This window comes from Chlorocebus sabaeus, chromosome 11 (assembly GCF_047675955.1).
Source record: "Chlorocebus sabaeus isolate Y175 chromosome 11, mChlSab1.0.hap1, whole genome shotgun sequence".
In the NCBI taxonomy this organism is placed as follows: Eukaryota; Metazoa; Chordata; class Mammalia; order Primates; family Cercopithecidae; genus Chlorocebus; species Chlorocebus sabaeus.
In genome coordinates this window covers 21919988-21938985 of record NC_132914.1, presented here as the reverse complement: position 1 = coordinate 21938985, position 18998 = coordinate 21919988, and the positions used below count along the sequence as shown (strand labels likewise).

Sequence of the window (18998 nt, the reverse complement as noted above, 5' to 3'; positions counted from 1 at the left end):
GGTGTAGCACACCAACATGGCACATGTATACATATGTAACAAACCTGCACATTATGCACATGTACCCTAGAACTTAAAGTATAATAAAAAAAAGAAAATATATTTTTACACTTGACTCTCATACAAAAAAAATCTTCAAAACAATTAAGAATAAGAAACTACAACCTCTAGCATTCATTACAGTAGAGTTGTTGCTACTAGAAAATGCAATATTTAAATGTTTGATCTTATTTTCCCTCTGTCTTGCCTGGCTTGTAGAGATGTGGAAGATATCTTTTTGTGCATGATGAACCAACAAACAAGTATGCAAGAGAGTGACACAGATTTTATTTCTCTCAGAGAACAGACAGATGCAATGAAGACACATCTTATCAATGGGTTTTGTTTCTCAAGTCAAAGTCAGCTTTTCTTAAACCATTTCCATAGGCCTAGTAGAAACTTAACACATGCTATAATATGTTGCCTGACAATTATACCTTGCAAATATTTGAATATTTCTATTTTTTCAGTAGTATCTTAATGGGATGTTGGAAGAAAACATCAAGGTGGTTAGCAAACACAATTTCAAATTATAAATTAATAGTATTCATAATTTCTGAGTAATGTACAATTTAACATGAAAAAAAGATATAAAACCTGGCTAGATTTTAGGCCCAAGTAAAATGTCTAAATGGTTTTGTTTTGTTTTAAAAAAGGCGTCAGGCGTTTCTCCTTATTTAGGCTATTAATCTATCTCTGCCTTTTTACTTCCACTGTATCCTAGTCATTGGTTTTATTAAGAGTTACAACTACCTGAGCAAGTACTTTTTCTTCTATTACATATTAACTATTCCTCTCACTTTAAATTTTTATGAATCATGTATTCTAAACTACAAATGCATAGCTATGTCCTAACCATGGGTACCATTTTTTATAGTTTGTTTCATTATAAATTCGTAGGCTTATTCATTGTTGCATCATAAGTGAAGAATGTGGGAATTCTCAGTGAAAAGACTCAGAACACCACAAAAGGAACATCTTACTGAATCAATGCATTAGTTGGAAACAGCAGCAAAATAGCTTGTTTTTTCTCCCCTTAATTACACGCTTTACTATTCTTCAGTAGATGGTGCAAACTGTTCACTGTTATTTAAGAATTCTAAGTTTGCTTCATCCATTACTTGTCTTTCATTTTCTGACACTTTGGTATCCTTTCCACGGAATTTTTTCTTTACAATAAAAATAAATACAGTAAGTAAAACAAGTACCGGGAACACTAGGGCTACCTTCAAGCCGAAGAAGGCTCTTCTGTGAAAAAAGAATAAGGAAAATAGATTATTAAATTGTGTAAAATATTTTACATTTTTTTCTCCCCAGTATGCAGACCTTAAAAGAAAAAACAAACAAACAAACAGAAGTTATACACACAAATATTAAGAAAGCAATTCTGTTTATTCTTTTCATTGGGACATAAAATTCTGTCCTATTGTTATTATTATTTTTTTTAATATGAAGCTACTGAAACTAAACTCCAGCTGTCTCTAGCCTTCCTCTGGGAGGGAGAAAAATATACAGCTCCAACCCCCTCAAACCATCTCATTCTACCTAAGGGCGGGAGAGAGAAACTGAAAAGCAAGTTTGAACTTCACAATCCAGAGTTATAGTCTCACTAAAAAGATTGAGACCTTATCATAGAACTGTAGAATGCTACTTTTTCTCCAGCACCTTACACCACATTAATAAACGCTTATATACAGCCGTTCCTTTTACCCAGTACATTTTGTCTGGCTGTCAAGAAAAAATTGCAAGTCTCATACTAAAAGGCAATAAACACAGTCTGAAAAGAATAAGATTGAAAGCCAGATCCAGGTATATAAGGGATGTTGGAATTATCAAAATAGAAATTTAAAACAACTGTTATTAATTTGCTAAGGGCTCTAATGAATAATGTAGACAGCATGCAAGAACAGGTGAGCAATGTAAGCAGGGAGATAAAAATTCGAAGAACCAAAAAGAATCACTAAAGATTAAAAATACTATAACAGATATGACAAATACCTTAATTTTTTCATTATTAGACAGAGCACAGCTGAAGAAACTATCTTTAAGTATATCCCAATACAAACCTCCAAAATTAAAAGCAAAGAAAAGTAAGACTAGAGGAAAAAAACCAAAACAGAACAGGATAGCCAAGAACTTTGTGATAACTACGCGTGTATAATGGAAATACTTGAAGGGGAGAAAGAAAGGAACAAAAGAAATATTTGAACTAATAAGCATGAAAGTTTTTCTTGAATGAATGTCAGACAATAAACTACAGACCTAGGAAGCTCAGAAAACACTAAGAAGGAAAATTTCCAGAAAAACTACGCATAGATTTGTTATTTTCAGACTGCAGAAAATCAAAGATGAAGAAAACATCCTGTAAGAAGCCAGAAAAAAAAAAACAAAAAACAAAAAACAAAAACAAAAAAAACCCTTATGTATAGAGGAGCAAAAGATTACAACAGACTTCTCTTCAGAAACCATGCACTCCAGAAGACAGTGGACTGAAATATTTAAAGTGTTAAGAGAAAAACACCTCCAACTTAAAATTCTGTACCCTGTGCAATTATCTCTCAAAAGTTAAGTTGAAATAAAGACATTGTCGCACAATAAAAAACTGAGGGACTGTGTTGCCAGTACACCTGTCTTTCAAGAAATGTCAAAAGAAGTTTGTTAGAGAGAAGGAAAAGGATATAGGTCAGAAACTTGGATATAAAGAAGGGAGAACATCAGAGAAGAAATCAGTTAAGGTAAAATAAAAACAGTTTTATTCTAAATTGATTTAATAGAAAACAGTTTGTTCCAAACAATAATGGCACAATGTGTTTAATAGTATTTAATTTACATGCTTATTCATATGTTTATGTATGATTACACATAAGTGGAGTAAATGACAGCAATGACACAATGGATAGGAAGGAAGAATGAGGGTTATTCTGGTATTATTTGGTACTCTTACTGTCTGTGAAGTTATAAAGTGTTATTTAAATGTAAATTTGGATTTGTTCTAAATGTATATTGCAAACTCTAGGAAAACCACTAAATGTTTTAATTAAAATGGTACAACTAATAAACTAATAAATAAGATAAAATGAAATTATATAAAATGCTCAATTAAAACATAACAGGAAGACAAAAAGAAGAAGACAAACATAGGATCAAAGAACAAGGGCAGCAAATAGAAAATAGTAACAAATATGGTAATATTAATTCAATTACACTAGTAATCACTTTTAATGTCAATGATCAAAATGCATCAATTAAAAGATCAAAATTAGCTGGGCATGGGGCTGATATCTGTCATCCCAGCACTTTGGGAGGCCAAGAAAGGAAGAATGTATGAGTCCAGGAATTCGAGACCAAACTGGGCAACAAAGTCAGACCCCATCTCTACAAAAATTCTAGTATTAGCCAGGTATGGTGGTGTACACCTGTGATCCCAGCTACGTGGAAGGCTGAGGCAGGAGGATCCCTTGAGCCCAGCAGGTTGAGGCTACAGTGAGCCATGTTCAAGCTACTGCTCTCCAGCCTAGGTGGCAGAGTGAGACCCTGTCTCAAAAAATATTAATAATAAGATTGTTGGTGAATTAAAACATTGGCACCCCTGAATATGAAACATGAGGTAAAAATTTAATAAAAGATTTAATAAAATATTTTTTAAAATGTTTTCAATTTCAAATTCCACTTGTTCATTGCTGATTTAAAAATAATTAGACTGAGGAATTAATGCTAATATTAATCAAAAGAAAGTGGGAGTTACTATATTTAAAACACAGCAGTCTTCAAAGCAAGAAAATTGATCAAGGATTAAAAAAACACCTTACATAATAATGAAAGGATCAGTTCTCTTATTGTCCCTTGAAAAACATAACAATTCTTAATACGTAAGCTTTTAAGAATGGAGTGTCAAAATATGTTAGGAAAAAATAATAGAACTTCAAAAAGAAATGAAGTCCTCAACATGGTCAACAGGTTCCTGGAAACTAGTAAATTTAAGTGAAATTTTATATTGTATAATGAAACCAATTTTACCACAGATAATTGGTGTAAACAAGAGTTAAGTTCCTATGGCATACAGTGTGTTGTTTTGCTTAATGTCAGTTTCTAAGAACCTATTGACAATAAGTGGACAATTAATGTAAAGGAATCCATAATTGTGTTAGGAGACTTCAAAATGCCTCTATCAGAAATGGGCAGATCTAGCAGGCAAAAATCAGTAAGGACATAGTTTAACTCAATGACACTATCAATCAACAGCATATAATGAACACTTGTAGACTACTCCATCAAACAGCAACAGGCTACAAAGTCTTCCCAAGCTCACATAGATTATTCATTGAGATAGACCACATTCTGAGATATAAAACATATCTTACCAAATTTAAAAGAATGGAAATCATGCAATGTATTTCCTCAGACCACAGTGGAATTAAACTAGAGATCAATAACAGAAGACAACTGGAAAATCTTAATATATGTGAAGATGAAACAATACACTTCTAAGAAACGTATGAGTCAAAGTGAAATCTCATGAGAAATGTAAACATATTTGAAATAAGAGAAAATAAAATTACAGTATCAAAAGTTATGGGATACCACAAAAGCAGGGTTAGAGAAAAATTTGTAGCATTAATGCATATATTTAAAATGAAGGAATATCTGAAATTTATGTCTTAATCTTTTACCTTAACAAAGTAGAAAAAGAAGAGTAAATTAAATTCAAAGTAAGCAGAAGGAAAGAAATGATGAAAAGTACAGCACATATCAATGAAATTTAAAACAGAACATGAACAGAGAAAATCAACAGAAACAAAAGCTATTCCACTGGAAAAAAAAATAGTAAAATTGATGAGCCCCTTGCCAGGCTAATGGAGATAGAAAGAAAAACACGATTTATAAATATCAGAATTGAAAGATGGAACATCACTGCAATCCCATTGACCTTAAAAGGATAAAAAAAAAAGGAATAGCATGAACAGCACTACGGCCCCAATTTTATTAACCTCAACGAAATGGACCAATTCCTTGATAGATACGATCTACCTAAATTCACACAAGAAGAAATAGACCATCTGAATAGGCCCATATCTGCTAAATAAATGAATCAATAATTCATAACCTTTTAAAATGGAAATCACCAAACCAAGATGGGCTCATGGATGAATTCTATCAAACACTCACGTAAGAATTTATACCAATTCATTATAATCTCCTTCATAGGATAGAAGCAGCAGGAATAGTTCCTGTCTCATCCCATGAGGTCAGCATTATCCTAATACACAAAGCAGACAAACATATTACAAGAAAAGAAAACTACAGAGCAATAAATCTCACAAATACAGATGCAAAGATTCTCAAAAATAGCTAATTGAATCCAACATTATATAAAAAATTATATGCAACAACAAAGTGGAATGCATTTCAGGTTTACAAGACTGGTTCAACATTCAAAAATGAATTATATAATTCGTTATATTAACAGGATAAAGATGAAAAAAAATCACAGGATCACATCAGAAAATGCAGAAATGCATTTGAGAAAACCAAACACATTCGCGACTAAAACTCTCATTAAACCAGGAATAGAGAACTTTATCAATCTGATTTTTAAAAATCTGCCAAAATCCTACACTTATCATACTTAACGTCAAAGAACCCAAAGATCTTCTGCCAAGGTCAGGAACAAGACAATCAGTCACCTCCCATGACTGATTTTCAACATGGTACCGGAAATCCTAGTTAATGTGATTTAAAAAAAAATGGAAAGGGAATGAAATGTATACAGGTTGAAAGGAAATATATACAGGTTGAAATGTATACTAGTACCAGAAATCCTAGCTAATGTGATTTAAAAAAAAAAAAATGAAAAGGGAATGAAATGTATACAAGCTGAAGGGAAGAAACAAAACTGTCTTTTTATTTTTATTTTATTTTTTACATATGTGTATGTAGAAAGTCTCAAATAATAGACAAAAATACCCTGGAACTAATAAGCTATTATAGTAAGATTGCAGGATACAAGATGAATATAACAAAATGAAAAGTTTTCCTATATATTATCAATGAACAAGTGGAATTTGAAATTAAAAATACATTACTATTTACATTGGTAACCCTGAATACAAAACATGAGGTAAAAATTTAAAATATATACAAAAGCTGCATGCAGAACACTATAAAATTCTGATTAAATAAATCAGAGAACTATAAAAATGAAGTGATATTCCATGTTCATGTACAGTATAGAAAGACTCAATATTGTCAAGATGTCAGTTCATCCCAGTTTGATATACAGATTCAAAGCACTCCCAATCAAAATCTTCATTAATTATGTTATGGATATTGACAAACTAATTCTAAAGTTTATACGAAGAGGTAAAAGATACTGAACAGCCAAGACAATACTCAAGGAAAAGAACAAAATGATAGTATTGATACTACCTGACCTCAAGACTTATTATAGAGCCGCAGTAATCAAGACAGTGTAATTTTGGTAAAATAATATACAAATATATCAGTGGAAAGAACAAATAGCCAAGAAATAGACCCACTTAAATATAGTCACCTGATCTTAAATAAAGAACTAAAGCAATATAAATAGAGAAACAGTTAATATTTTCAATAAATGATGCTGGAATAGCTAGAGATCCATATAAAAATAGTGAAATTATGCTTCACAAAAATTAACTCAAAATAACAAATGTAAAATGTAAAACTATAAAAAATGTAAAATGTAAAACTGTAATCTATGAGGTAACACAGGAGAAAACAACCTAGGATTTGTTTATGACTTTTTAGATGCAACAGTAAAAGCACAATTCATTAAATAAATCATTGATAAGCAGGTCTTCATTAAAATTAAAACTTTCTGAATAGAAGAGTTATCTAGGCATGTATCTCAGGTTTGCAAGACTGGTTCAACATTCAACTATCAATTTGTCTTGGCTATTCAGTATTCAAATATCTTGCCTATTCAGTATTCAAATATTGATTATATAATTCATTATATTAATAAGCTAAATAAGATAAATAATCACAAAATTACATCAATAGGAGGCTAAGGCAGGAGGATCGCTTGAGCCCAGGAGTTCAAGACTACAGCGACCTAAGAAGATGCCACTGCACTCCTGTTTGGGCAACAGAGCAAGACCCATTTCTGAACAAAAAAAAAAAACAAAAACAAATTCATCTCTCAGTAAGTGAGAAATATACTGTCAAGATGATAAAATGAGAGTCAGAGGACACAGACTGAGAGAAAATATTCACAAAAGACATCCAAATAATAAATATGGGAAATCTCTGTGCTTTCTGCTCAATTTTACAAAGAACTCTTAAAACTGAACAATTTAAAGAAAAAAACAGTTAAAAAAAATGGGCCAAAGACCTTAACAGATACTTCTCCAAAGAAAATGTAGAGGTGGTAAATAAGCATATACGAAGATGATTCACATCTTATGTCATCAAGGAAATGCAAATTTAATGCAAATTTAAACAACAATGAGATACTACTATATACCTAGTAGAATGGCCCACATCCAGAACACTAAACATTAAATGTGGATAAGGAACTGGAGCAACAGAAACTCTCATTCATTGTTGGAGAAAATGCAAAACGATACTGACACTTTTGAGGCCAGTCTGACATTTTTAAATAAAATATACATATTTTTGCCATATGATGACGTAATTGCACTTTGGTGTTGATCCAAAGGAGCTGAAATCTGTATCTACACAAAAAAACTGCACACAGATATCTACAGAACTTTTAATTATAATTGCCAAAACCTGGAAGCAATCAAGATGCCCCTCAGTAGACAAAACTGTGGTATATCTAGACAATAAATTATTGTTCAATGCTAAAAAGAAATAATCTATCAAACAAACACCTAGAGGAAACTTCAATTCATATTACTGAGTAGAGAAGCTACTCTGAAATGGTTACATAATGTATGGTTACAACTATGTGATCTCAAACAGACAAAACTATGGAAGTAGTGAAAAGACTAGAGGTTTCCAGAGATTAGAGGGAAAGGAGGGCAGAGCACAGAGGGTTTTTAGGGCAGCAAGACTACTTTTTATGATAGTGTAATGGTGGATTATATATCATTATATGGTCATGCAAACCCATTGAAAGTTCCACAACAAAAGTGAAACCTGATGTAAACTATGGATCATGAGTGATAAAGATATGTCAATATGGGTTGTCAACTGTAACCAATGTACCACCCTGATGGGAAATGTTGGCAATGGGAGAGGCTATGCATGTGTTGGAGCAGGCAGGATATGAGAAATCTCTGTGCTTTCTCCTCAATTTTACTGTGATTCTAAAACTAATCTAAAAAATAAAGTCCTTTAATAATCATAAGATAATCATTGAACTTTCTGTGTATTAATTGGAAAATAATTGCTCTTTTAAAAATTTCCACTTTAAACAATCCAGCAGTGAACACAGGTGACTAAAATAAAAGTAGTAAGGGCCATGTGTGAGCTATAATATGCCAGGAGAGTTGTAAAGAGGAATGATTATTTCTAGTTGGCTGAAGTGGTGCAAACTTTTCAACAAAGGGTGTATAAGATAAGCTTGAAGCATGCACTGGATGTCAGAAGCCTAATACTTGCCTTAATTGGCTAAAATCAAGGTCTTGGTAGAGCTGCATCTTTTTAAAAATTATTATTTATTTATTTTTGAGATGGAGTCTCACTCTATTGCTCATGCTAGAATACAGTGGCAAGATCTCAGCTCACTGCTACATCTACCTCCCAGGTTCCAGTGATTCTCCTACCTCAGCCTCCTGAGTAGTTGGGATTACAGGCGCCTGCCACCATGCCAGGCTAATTTTTGTATTTTTTAGTCGAGAAGGGGTTTCACCGTGTTGGCCAAGCTGGTCTGTAACTCCTGACCTCAAATGATCCACCTTCCTTGGCTTCCCAAAGTGCTGGGATTACAGGCATAAGCTACCGCGCCCGGCCCTGCATTTTTTTTCTGTAAACTCTAGAATCTGTTTCCTTGTCTTTTCCCACTTCTAGAGGCGACCTACATTCCTTGGCTTCTGGGCCCTTTCCTCCAACTTCAAAACCAGCAACAATATGCATAGTCGTTCTCAATCACATCCCTCTGATCTCTTTTGTTGCTTCCCACTTACATATGCATATATACATATGTGTGTGTGTGTGTACACAACACACACACATGCACACATTTCCTTTTAGTTTTACCTAAACCTTCACTAAAGGAAAAGAAACTAGTATGGTTTTTAAAAAAAAAAAAAATATTTTAGGGATCTTATCATACTGAAACTAAAGTAACTAAAGTAATGGCTATCCTAAAATGCGATGTTAATGCTTGGACTTGGTGATCATTGCTTTGGGGAGATTATGAGGAGCATCTTGCCAGTCGCCCTTAAAATGAGTTATAATTCCAATTAAAAATAAGCACTTTCTTAAAATTAGGTCATTAATGTAAATTTAGTAAGTATTGCTTTTTTATTTCTTTCCATACTTTTATTCATAGAAATAAAATCTACCATTTAGGAAGACATTTTGTATAATAACATTTAAAGTTAGGAGAATGTGGGGTAGTGAATGCTGCTTTACTAGAATTCCAGGAAAACCCGGATCATTACTTGTTGGGAATGTTAGACAGTGAATTTACGCATTAAGTGAGAGAAAGTTCTTCTAGTAAATTTGACTCAGGGAGTTTTCTCCAGGGATTTAACCTGAACTAAGAAACATTTCCCACTTTACATAAATAATAGCATGCTCCACGTATTCTTTATGCTTTCTCTTTTTCTTAACATAACAATATATTTGAATAGGCTCCATATTAGAAAATATGTATCTTTTTTCTTCTTTTTTTAAGAACTCAGTATATTCATTTGCCTGCATGTGTCATTATTTGATACCTTATTGATTGATATTTACATGTTTTCAGTATTTTGGGAATATAGCTAGCTACAGGATAAATTCCTAGAAGTACTCCCACTGGCTCAAAGTCATATACTTTGCAATCACAATCTGCAAGCAACACCTTTGTTGACAGTCTGGGTGACTTTTAATTGCAATTCTGTTATTGTCAATGAAAAAAAAAGATGTTCATCTTTTCACATGTTTCATAACCTCTAGTGACTTTTTTGGAAAATGTTTGATGATATTTTTCTTTACTATTTCCTATATTTTATAGCAATTTTAGTTTTCCAGAAAAATTGTACAGAAAGTATGGAGGGCTCCCTGCCCAACATATACACAGTTTCTCCTATTTTTTTTTTTTTTAATTATACTTTAAGTTCTAGGGTACATGTGCATAACGTGCAGGTTTGTTACAAATGTATACTTGTGCCATCTTGCTGTGCTGCACCCATCAACTCATCATTTACATCAGGTATAACTCCCAACGCAATCCCTCCCCCCTCCCACCTCCCCATGATAGGCCCCGGTGTGTGATGTTCCCCTTCCCGAGTCCAAGTGATCTCATTGTTCAGTTCCCACCTATGAGTGAGAACATGCGGTGTTTGGTTTTCTGTTCTTGTGATAGTTTGCTAAGAATGATGGTTTCCAGCTGCATCCATGTCCCTACAAAGGACACAAACTCATCCTTTTTTATGGCTGCATAGTAGTTTCTCCTATTATTAACCCCTTGTATTAGTACAGCATATTTGTTCCAAATGATGAAAGAATACTCATACATTATTAAGTCCATATTTTACATTAGAGTTCACTTTTTATGTTGTAAATTTCCAAAGGTTTGGCAAATGCATAATATTATGATCCAACATTATTATATCATATAGAATAGTTTCATTGGCCTAAAAAATGTCTTGTGTTAGACCTATTCATCAATCCCTTCTCCCCACTGAGCCCCAAGAAACAACTGATCTTTTCATTGTCCATTGTTTTGCCTTTTCTACAAAGTTATACAGTTAAAATTATACAATCTGAAGCTGTTGTAGGCTGCCTTCTTTTATTTACACATTTTAATTTCCTTTCTTTCTTTTTGTAGATTGATAGCTCATTTTTTTAATTGGTTGATGTGGTTTGGATTTGTGTCTCTGCCCAAATCTCATGTCAAATTGGAGGAGGGACCTGGTGGGGGATGATTGGTTTATGAGGGTGGATTTCCCCCTTTCTGGTCTCAAGATAGTGAGTTATAAGATCTGATGGTTTAGAAGTGCATGGTACTTAAACCTTTGTGCGCTTTCTCTCTCTCTCCTGTTGCCATGAGAAGATATGCTTTGTTTCCCCTTTGCCTTCTGCCATGATTGTAAGTTTCCTGAGGCCTCCCAGTTATGCTTCCTCTAAAGCTTGTTGAACTGTGAGTGAATTTATCCTGTTTTCTTCATAAATTACCTAGTTTCATATAGTTCTTTATAGCATCCTGAGAATGGACTAATACATTGATGACTGATATTCCATTGTATGAATGTACTACAGTTCAGTTATTTGTTTACCTATTAAGGACATCTTAAATGCTTCCACTTTTTTGCATTCGAATGCAGGGTTTTTTTGTGAGCATGTTTCAAATTAATTTAGGTAAATATCTCGGAGCATGATTGCTTAATCATACAATAAATCTATCTTTTCCTTTGTAAAAAACTTTAACTCTGTCTTCCAACATAGCTGTACCAGTTTACATTACTACCAGCAATGAAAGAAAATTCCTGTTATCTCTTTCTTGCCAGTATTTGGTGGTGTTTTTGTTAATTTCTGAGAGCTTTTTATATACATCAGACATTTGCCTGTGTCTGTGTCTGACTTAGAAATTCTTCCAATTTATCTTTTGTTTTTGAACTTCACTTAAAATAAGTTTGGTGATGTACTTTTTAAAATATTTTATTATTTGTTCCTTTTTTTATCTTCTTTGTTTTAACATTTATATTAGGTTCAGGGGTACATGTGCAGGTTTGTTATATAGGTAAATTGCATGTGCAGGTTTGGTGTATAGACTCATTGTCACTCAGGTAATAATCATAGTCACTTATAGCTTTGTATCTTCATCCTCCTCTCACCCTCCATCCACAAATAGACTCCAGTGTCTCTTGTTCCCTTCCTTGTGTCCATATGTACTCAATGTTTAGCTCCCACTTAAAAGGGAGAACATGTGGTATTTGATTTTCTGTTCCATACTATTCAAAATCACTAATTATTAGAGAAATACAAATCAAAACTGCAATGAGTTACCATCTCACACTGGTTAGAATGGCTATTGTTAACAAGAAAAAAAATAACAGATACTGACAAGGTGGTGAAGAAAAGGGAACACTTATATGTTACTGGTGGAATTGTAAATTAGTTCTGCCATTGTAGACAGTAGTCTGGTGATTTATCAGATAATGTAAAACAAAATGACCATTCAGCCCATTAATTGTATTAGTGGGTATAAACCCAAAGCAATAAAAATCCTTCCACCATTTGTTTTTAAACTATCATTTGGGGCATTTGGGTAATACTTAGTGTTATAGTTTCGTTGTGTCCCCATCCAAATCTCATCTTGAACTATAGTTCCTATCATCCCCAAAGGTCGTGGAAGCGACCCAGTGAGAGGTAATTGAATTATGAGGATGGTTACCTCCATACTGTTCTCACAGTGAGTGAGTTCTCACGATATCTGATGGTTTTATAAAGTGCTTTTCTCCCTCTTTGCTTGGCACTTCTTCTTGCTGCTGCCATGTGAAGAAGCATGTGTTTGCTTCCCCTTCTGCTGTGACTTTAAGTTTCCGAAGGCCTCTCCAGCCATCTAGAACTGCGAGTCAGTTAAACCTCTTTCCTTTATAAATTACCCAATCTTGAGTATGTCCTTATTAACAGTATGAGAATGGACTACTACAGTAAATAGGTACCAAGTAAGGGGCCACTGCTGTAAAGATACCCCAAAATGGGGAAGCAACTTTGGAATTTGGTAACAGGCAGAGGTTGGTCTTGTTTGGAGGGCTCAGAAGAAGACAGCAATTGTTGGAAACTTTGGAACTTCCTAGAGACTTGAAGGGCTCAGAAAACAGGAAGATGTGGGAAACTGAAGCTTCCAAGAGTCTTGTTGAATAGCTTTGAACAAAATGCTGATAGTGATATGAATGATAAAGTCCACGCTGACATGGTCTTAGATGGAGATGAGGAACTTGTTGGGATCTGGAGTAAAGCTTACTGTTGCTATGCAAAGAGTTGGGTGACTTTTTGCCCCTACCCTAGAGATCTGTGGAACTTTGAACTTGAGAAAGATAATTTAGGGTATCTGGTGGAAGATATTTCTAAGCGGCAAAGTGTTCAAGAAGAAGCAGAACATAAAAGTTTGAAAAATTTGTAGCCTGATGATGCAGCAGAAAAGAAATCCATATTCCGGGGAGAAATTCAAGCCAGCTGCAGAAATTTACCTAAGTAATGGGAAGCCTAATGTAAATTACCAAGATAATGGGGAAAATGTCTCCAGGGCTTGTCAGAGAACTTTGCGGTAGCCCCTCCATCACAAGCCAGGAGGCCTAAGAGGAAGTACTGATTTTGTGGGCTGGACCCAGGGACTGCTGCTGTGTGTAGCCTAGAAGTCCCAGCCACTCCAGCCATTTTTAAAAGAGGCCATGGTACAGCTTGGGCCATGGCTTTAGAGGTTGCAAACCCCAAGCCTTGACAGCTTCTGTGTGGTGTTGAACCTGTAGATGCACAGAAGTCAAGAATAGAGGTTTGGGAACCTCCACCTAGATTGCAGAACATGTATGGAACTGCCTGGATTTCTAGGCAGAAGCTTGCTGCAGGGATGGGGCCCTTATGCAGAATCTCTGCTAGGACAGTGTGGAAGGGAAATGTGGGGTTGGAACCCCCACACAGAGTCCCCACTGGGGCACTGCCTAGTGTGGCTGTTAGAAGATGCCAATCATCCTCTATACCCCAGAATGGTAGACCCACCAACACTTTGCTTTGCGTGCCTGATAAAGCTGCAGACACAATGCCAGCCCATAAAAGTCACCTGAAGGGAAGCTGTACCCTGCAAAGCCACAGTGGTAGAGCTGTCCAAGGCCATGGGAGCCCACCTCTTGCATCTGTGTGACCTGGGAGTGAGACGTGGAGCCAAAGGAGGTCATTTTGGAACAGTAAGGTTTAATGACTGCCCTATTAGATTTCAGGCTTGCATGGGGTCTGTAGCCCCTTTGTTCTGGCCAACTCCTCCCATTTGGAATGGGTGTATTACCCCAATGCCTGTACTCCCCATTGTACCTAGGAAGCAACTTACTTGCTTTGATTTTACCAGCTCATAGGCAGAAGGTACTTACTTTGTCTCAGATGAGACTTTGGACTTGGAATTTTCAGTTAATGCTGAAATGAGTTAAGACTTTGGGGGCCTGGTGGGAAGGCATAATTGTTTTAAAATGTGAGGACATAAGATTTGAGAGGGGCCAGGGATGGAATGATATGGTTTGGCTGTGTCCCCACCCAAATCTCATCTTGAACTGTAGTTCCCATAATCCCCATGTGTCATGGCAGGGACCCAGTGGGAGGTAACTGTATTATGGATATGGTTACATCCATGCTCTTCTCATGAAAGTGAATGAGTTCTCATGAGTTCTGATGGTTTTAAAAGGGGCTCTTCCCTTCCTTCACTCTGCACTTCTCCTTGCTGCTGCCATGTAAAGAAAGATGTGTTGGCTTCCCTTTCTGCTATAATTGTAAGTTTCCTGAGGCCTCCCCAGACCTGAAAAACTGTGAGTCAATTAAACCTCTTTCCTTTATAAATTACCCAGTCTTGGCTATGTCTTTATTAGCAGTGTGAGAATTGACTAATACACTTAGAAACACATTTTTTTTCTTCCTAGATAATTAAAAGGAATCCTATATGAGTAGTTGTAATACTTATAGTTTCACATGTAAAATTTGTGTATTTGGTCAATATATAAATTTCAAATTAGTGTTTCTATAATAGGTAAGGTACGATTGTAGTAGTTTCTTTTCTTCCAGATGATCACCCAGTTATCTTAAAGTCACTAAGAGAATACCTTTGCCTATGAAGAGTATTGAAACATATTTTTCTCATATTTTCCTCAATGACCATATAACCAGAAGCCCAGCTGGTCATTCTATATCTTCCTAGAGAAGCCAGAGGAGGAGAATTTTATAATAAAAAGAGATTAAAATGCAAATCTAGCTGTATTTCTTTTAGTTGTGCTATTTTGGACAAGTTATTCATTATTCTTGAAACTTGTTTTCTTCATATTTAAAGAAGAAGGAGAGAATAACAATTTTCTATAGTTTCTATGATTATTGAAATGAGATACCAGAATGCCTGACACAATAATAAATACAAAGCAAGTGTTCACTATATGGTAGCTATCATTATTAATATTATAATCACACTAAAAATGATAGACTTTAGAAATTAACATAGTCAAAGAAAAAATCTATTAATAAAATGTATTTATGACTACTTACCCCAAAGATGTGGAATTATATATCCTACAAGCCCCTCGTGCTCCACAGCTGTTGGTGGACCACTTCATACACGTTGTATCAATCAGAGCCCCAAAATATATTGGAACTAGAATACCTCCTACAACATGAGATAAGAAGATATCAATCCAAGTGAAATGCTTCAAATGTAACTGGGTGATATTCTACATTGATACATTTTGAGTTTAAAAAAGTTTAAAATTTGGAAAATTATGCCATTATTTTGGCCTACATCCACCCAGAAATCAAAATTATTAGGAATCTCAAAGGCTTAAAGCATATGGTAATGTCATAGACATACCCGATCTACTCTTGATCTACTCTTCTCTCCCTATATTCATAGGGAAGAAGGATTATATACCTATATACTCTGTTCTTCCTATAACATTGATTAACTTAAACCTGATTAGTAAAAGGGGAATGTTATTAGTAAAACATGAAAATCATGTTGATTCATATAAAATTTTTCTTAGGCAAGAAAGACTGGATTATTGGGAATAAAATTATAACTTTATGGGAAAAGGAAAAAGCTCTCACCTCAACTGCTGCAAAGTAAAGATTTTTAATATTATTTCAAGAAAATTAAAAAGTGAATGCTTACATCAGGATTCCCTTCCCAGAGACGTTCAGGCCCAGCTTCAAAGAGTGCTCAGCTGCTGGCCAGTTTTACTTCTTTCTGGGCTCAGAGTACCATTTCCTCCTACTTGGTGCTCTTATAGCCCACAATTCAGCATTTTCTGTCCATTGATTTAATGTTTTTCTTATCTCCTAAAGCAGCCTAGGCTGTACAGGTTAGGGTCGCTGCTAAATTTTGCTTCTGTTAGTGGTCTTACCACAATAGTGCATACATTTCAATGGTCAGTCCCTAAGGCAATTTTTATTTGTAGTGCATGATTTCACGGAAGGTACAGCATTCCAGGAATACAATTGTTTATATGAGAAGTATACATTCTGAGATTAACTCCTAGTTTTAAGCATAGGTAATTTGGTCAAAATTCTGAAGGACATCATAGTACGGAGCTATCCTTCAGATGTTAGAACTGAAACATACAAGATTTTACTTTGTTCTTGTTTTTTTTTTGTGTGATTCATACTTTTCAGATTTTATTTTGTCACAAAACATGACAATGATTTATAGAAGACAGTTTACTGATTCTGCTTATTTTTAATCATTCTCAATTTTCTGAGAGTAAGAAATAGTAGAATCACAAGGGAATGGTGCCTGAGGCCAATGTATCTGAGGCAATCTAGTACTGACAAAATGGGTGAGAAATTTGCAGATTCCAAAAACTCAGAAGCATCTTTGAAAAATGAAAAATAAATGCCAATAATTAATTTTCTTCACATTATGCCACTGGTTTGAACAAAGTCTGTGAACTAAATGTGTTAACTAACAAACTAGGACTTAATTACTGGAATTAAAAACCTCTGATGACCTATTTTCTAATACCTTTTTCAGTTTAATACACTATATATTATAATAGGCCTTCCACAATTTACACACATATCATATTTAAGATGACTGTGAATTGGAAGTTTGATACTAAGTGTGGATTTTTCCCATAGAGGTATTTGAGCTTCATTGTGGCATATAGCGGACACACTGAAATTGGATGCTCACAATTAGGATGGCCAGATTCATTTTTTTCTATTTTATGTTGCTAAAATAATTTCTATTTTCATAGTCTCATTTCAACATATCAGAAGAGATGCTAACTACCCAGAACTATTTTCAGCCTCTGTGTTCCAAGTTCAAAGAGTAAGATATCTTCTCTGAATCTGAAGGTAGAGAACTGCCAAGATTACAGAGACTGGAAGATCAGGGACACAGAAAGGGAATACTGGGAAGAGAACTGATGTAACCCTGCAGCATCTCCCATCTTCTCTCTCCTATTCCCTTTGCATTTCTTTTTACCTTTCAGGATCTGTGACCTTCTCACCAAATACACTTCATGACAACTCAATTGTAATTTGGCCATACTTTTTCCTTTGCTTGCATGGGTCCCAGAAACTGAATCCTCCCACTTCCTTTTCTTTTTGCCATCAGTGGTTACCTATGGGTCATAATCAGTCATCTGCACCAACCCCTAGATGAATGTTGGCCTTATCCTACTTCCCAGGAATAGGCATATAAGATTTACAGTTCTTACGAAAGAACACTCATGGGGGTGAGGCTAGACATTGTTTAACAACAGGAATCTGTGCAGTAAAAAAAGGCAAATGGTAAAAAGGGAGGAAGGGTAATTTTCTAAATCTTTTCTAATCAACTTTGAATATTTAAAATATAGATCTCTAAAAGGTGGCAGATAGGAGGCAGGACTAGCTTGCAGTTCCCACTTAGACAAACAGAGCAGCATGTGGACTCACATTGTGAACTTTTTCTCCAAGAATTACCATAGCAACATACTGGGAAAGCTGAGAGAGTCCACAAACCTTTGAAGAAACTATATCACCAGCTGCAGGCTCCCTTAGATGACAAAAAAAACTGAGTCAGCTTCCTTTCTCAGCACGGAGGCTGGAGGTCAGGGCCAAGTTCTCAGCCTTGGTCACCAAATACCTGGTAATAGACTCAGTGCTGTTGGGGGTCACAGTGGCAGTGAGACCAGCCTGTAGGACTGCATGCTAGATAGGAGCAGGGTAAGGCCTGTTACTGCTATTTCCCCCGCACCCGCTCCTGGCCCGCTGCCACTTCCTTTGAGATCTGTGTGACTTAGCAGAGGCAGCCATCATTCCCTTGGGAACATAACTTCATTGGCCTGGGAACAACACCCCCATCGCACACAGCAGCCACAGCAAGCCCCACCCAAGGAGAGTTTGAGCTCAGACATGCCTATCTCTGACCCCACCTAATGATTTTTCTCTACCTGCCCTGGTTACTGATGACAAGAACATAATCTCTTAGGAGCTCTAAGGCCCTGCCCACCAACTGAGAAACCTGAATACTTAACAGGATGACCCTAGGGCAAGTTTGCTTCCTCTCTATAGTACTGCAGCTGATGTAATCTTGAAAGCACCACCTCCTGGCTGGAGGCCAACCAACACAAAACCAGTGAACTAAATGAAAACACAACCAAGGACCCTCACACAGTCCACTTCACTCTCCTACTACCTCTGCCAGAGCAAATGCTGGTATCCATGGCTGAAAGACCTGAAGATGGATCGCATCACAGGACTCTTTGCAGAAACTCCCCAGTACCAATCCAGAGCCCAGTAGCTCCACTGGGTGGCTAGACCCAGAAGAGTAAAAACAATCACTGCAGTTCAACTATCAGGAAGCCCCACCCCTAGGGCAATGAGGAGAATGCCACATCAAAGGAGCACCCTATGGAACAAAAAAATCTGAACAGCAGCCCTTGAGCCCCAGATCTTCCTTCTGTCATAATCTACACAACGAGCAATAACGATAAAAACAATTCTGATAATATGACAAAACAAAGTTCTTTAACACCCTCAAAAGATCACACCAGTTCACTAGCAATGGATCTAAACCAAGACAAAATCTCTGAATTGCCAAGAAAATAATTCAGAAGGTCCATTATTAAGCTAGTCAA

At 35.6% G+C, this 18998-nt stretch overlaps 1 pseudogene; it reads right to left on the bottom strand.

The window, feature by feature from the left end:
- Nucleotides 1-1091: 1091 nt before the first annotated feature.
- LOC103218729 (putative solute carrier organic anion transporter family member 1B7) overlaps nt 1092-18998 on the bottom strand; it is an 83280-nt pseudogene continuing 65373 nt past the window's right edge.